At 38.3% G+C, this 3,856-nt stretch overlaps 1 pseudogene; it reads right to left on the bottom strand.

The window, feature by feature from the left end:
- Positions 1–559: 559 nt before the first annotated feature.
- On the bottom strand, positions 560–1,160 carry LOC103676596 (annotated as a pseudogene).
- Positions 1,161–3,856: the final 2,696 nt, after the last annotated feature.

The raw sequence follows: 3,856 nt of genomic DNA, 5'->3' as shown, positions 1-3,856 counted from the left end.
TTCTCAAGAGGAGTGATTTATCTGATTTGTAGAATGACAAGAATCTCACAGCTACTGGTAATCCTTTCTCTGTTATAAAGGGCTGAGGTGTTAAAGATGACCATTTCAATGTGGTTTTCTCTTTTCACTTTTCGGCTAGCTTGTGACAACAGATCATTCTTCACTGAATGTAGGTTTCATAAAATAAGCACATCTGGGTACAAGTCTAGGGCCTGCCTTTTAGAAGCAAGTTTGAATTGCATCCTACTTTATCCCCACTCTCAGGACAAGACGAGTATAAAACAGTGATTTATCTTAGGCTGCCTTAGTAAATTTCCCAACTGCTGACCAAATCTCCTCGTGCATGGATCTCAGATCTGGCTTTTGGAAAAGGTGGCAGAAATCTTTATTTTTGCAGCTTTTAATCCAATCTAGTCTTCCCAGAAAGAAAATGTGATTTTTAAAAAGATTTTATTATTTATTTGTTTATTATGTTTTTGCTTCCTGCTTGGAAATGTTATTGGTCCTGGAGAAAGGAAGGCAGGCAACCCCCACTTCCTGCCGAGGGTGCCACAAGCTCTCATTGCTTCCCATTGCTGTTGATGGGGAGGTTCACATGCTCAGGGGAGGCCAGGAAGTGGTAATCTGAACATAGACTGGGCACTGAGGTATGCCATGTAGGCCCAGAGCAGGGGGAAGGATTCCAGATAGCAGGGGGTCAGGACCTGGTGAATCAGCAGCAAGTCTAGCAGGTTTTCGTCCACAAAGATCTAGTTGCCCACGATGAAGGTTCAAAGACAACAAGGTCTCAAAAGTCTTCAGGTACCCCAGTGCCTTCACATACAACTCCTTGCCTGCCTCATAGTTGATTTTCAACAGAGATCTTCCATGCCGTCAATCACCACGTCCACCAGGACGACCTCTTTCTGGTCCTTCCTGTACAGTCTGAGGGAGCTGCCCAGGTGTCGTAGGATGGCATTGGACTAATACAGGGTAATGTCTTCATCCTGGAATGTGGGAAGCTGCCCATACAGACAGGAGGCCTTGAGTGAGCCCTGAAGCCAGGTCTCCTTGGCTCCAAGGCCCTCCTCCTTCCAGCTTCTGCCCTGGTCAGCCAGCAGCACGCACATAGCCTTACAGCGCCCTCGAACAGGGAAGTAGACGATGGTGTATGACAGCATGGCTGCAGTGTGGATGGTGGCAGCAGTGGTGGCAGAGTTTAAGATTTTATTTTTAAGTAATCTCCACACCTAACATGGGGCCGGAACTCACATCCTCAGGCTTAAGAGTCACATGCTCCACTGACTGGGCCAGCCAGGTGCCCCAAGAAAACTGATATCTTGATGCCAATCTGATGTTTGTGTCTGTATTTCAAATCTTTAAGAATCTGTAGTAGTAGATGTGCAGTTGTACTCCAAAAACAACCCAAGCACAGATATCTCATCGGGGTGACTTTTGGAGTATTTAAACAGGGGATGATACCCATCACAGTCAAGATGGTCTAGAGTAGTATTTTGGTAACTATTTTTGGAAGTGTTTCTAAGTATTTTGATGCTTTGATTATGTTAGTAAAAATGTATTATTTTCCAATTCCAACCAAAAAATTCAGATAAAATAGATCTGGAGTGAAATCCAGTATGTGTATCTTTAACAAGAACCACAGAATATTCTGATTCAGATATCCACAAATCTTACCTAGGAGATACTGTTATAATTTAAAAGTAAAATATTTTTTTTAATTGAGCTTTTGTTAAATATTATCCCAAATAAGCTGTTGTTAAATATTATCCATTTGGAGTCTAAAACTTTACTCTCCAATAGCTACTGAAAAATAACTCCCACCCTCGTCATTGTTAATTGAAACAATGTTGGGTACCTGCATTAACACTGGTGGTGACCTATATTGTGGACTGAAATATAAAGCTAAGAGAAAAAAGTAAACATCATTCTCTTACTAATGGGAACTAGGAAACACCAAAAGAGTGACTATGTAGCAGTAGAATCAAAAGCCACAGAGTCATAATATAGAGAAACTTGAGAGACAAAATGTATTGTCTTTCAACTAAGTTTTGTGGGAGCAAAAATCAGAAAATGTGCACATACTATTATGAAACTGAGAAGAGATATTAGAGCTGAGAGTAAACCAGTTGGCGAGAGCATAGAAAGAAAGATCACCATAGAGCAGTGGAGTCCTGCCTATGTTCAGATTACCAAAGCTATAGCAAAATTCCTGCTTACGTTTTCTGCTCTTCGCAAGTCCTTGTTATTTGGCGTGTGTGTGTGTGTGTGTGTGTGTGTGTGTGTGGTTTGATACATATCAATCATTACAATAAGTTCCTCTTACTTGGGATAAATTGTGTTATCTTTACTTTTTAAAAAAGTGTTAAAACAGATGCCTCTCTGGGCATGATTTCATATAGTATCTAATCCAAAGACCGTTTCACTTTATTCATTTTCTATCTACCTTCATTGTATATCATACTAATAAATAATATTTTAAATTATTCAATTATAGTTTATGTTACTATTGTTGATTAAAATGCATGACATAGTATGTTATCTTCATCTTTGTAACTCAGTTCACAAAAATATTTTAAGAGAACTCTGTTACCTGAAGAACCACCCAGTTATTTGCTCGTGTGCATCTGCCTCTGGTGTTTGTTAGCATTTGCTCTTTCACCTGCTCAAATTATAGACTTTTTTTTTTTTCATTCATCCCATCTGTGGGCATTATTTTGTACTATGAGATATAATGACGATATTTATTTTTTGTTATGTGGCAAACTTATAGACTTCAAAAAATATTAACATTAATTCTAGAAATTTCTAGGGATGTTTTTAAAATTAGTCTTCATTTTCCTCTTTTAATGGGAATTGGATCAGTCAGGATCCATCTAGAAATTGGAAACCACTCTTGTCATTTCAAAGAGGAGCATTGGTTACATGGCTGTTGCAAGACAGGAAGAGTTGAAAAGGGGATTCAGAGAAAATAAAAATTAATAATTATAGAAAGCAGCTACCACTTCTAAGTCTAAGGGGAAAAAGGAAGAGGTGGAGTTAGAAGAACCTAGTAGCTCTGAAGAAGAGACCCAACAGAGCTGATTCTCAGACCTTTATGAAGGGGATGCTTCTCAGTGCTTCTGTTACCTATGGGGAACACAGTCAGGTTGACTCGGAAATTGACAAAAAAAAATGGAAATCTGGAGATTTGCCTGCTGCTGCTTCTAGGACAACACATAGGAACAGGGAAAACAGGAAGTCAGTACCTTCTCCACAACTCCCACTTCCCAAGATTTCTCTAGTGCCTACTATCAAACCTGAATTGAAACCAACTCACAATGAAATGAATCCCAAGAGAGTCATGCAGAGTATAGAAGGTTTCATTTAGAGCTGACAAACGATAGATAACTTCACTGAAAAAATTAATCTTTTTTATGTAGTTTTAGTGTTATTTACATATTATATGCTTGTCATTATAGTGATTAACTTTTCTTGCTGTGTGTATAGATTTTTTTTTCATTTTAAGACAGTTGAAATCATTGTGACAATAGAAAATAACTAAATTATAAACAAAATTATGCTCTGAGAGTTACCATCCTGGTTGTAGAATGAGACTCAAACACAGGAAATTTCAACTGTGTTTGGACTCTTCAGCTGGTAGCTTCTTGAAATGTTTCAGCCTTTCTTCTTTCCCAACATATGAGTGGAGGGTTAAATTGTCTCTATATGCTCTACTTCAGCTGCATCTCACAAGTTTTGATAACTCATATTATTTTTTTTTCAGTTACAAGTATTTTATAATTGTCATTTCAATGTCTTTTTTGACCTGTGGTTGTTCTGAAGTTTATGCTTAACGGCTAATCCTTTGGGGACTTCA

Source organism: Ursus maritimus, unplaced genomic scaffold, assembly GCF_017311325.1.
Source record: "Ursus maritimus isolate PB19 unplaced genomic scaffold, ASM1731132v1 scaffold_3, whole genome shotgun sequence".
NCBI lineage: Eukaryota > Metazoa > Chordata > Mammalia > Carnivora > Ursidae > Ursus > Ursus maritimus.
The sequence above is the reverse complement of the archived record's forward strand: the minus strand, read 5'-3'. Positions and strand labels throughout refer to the sequence as shown.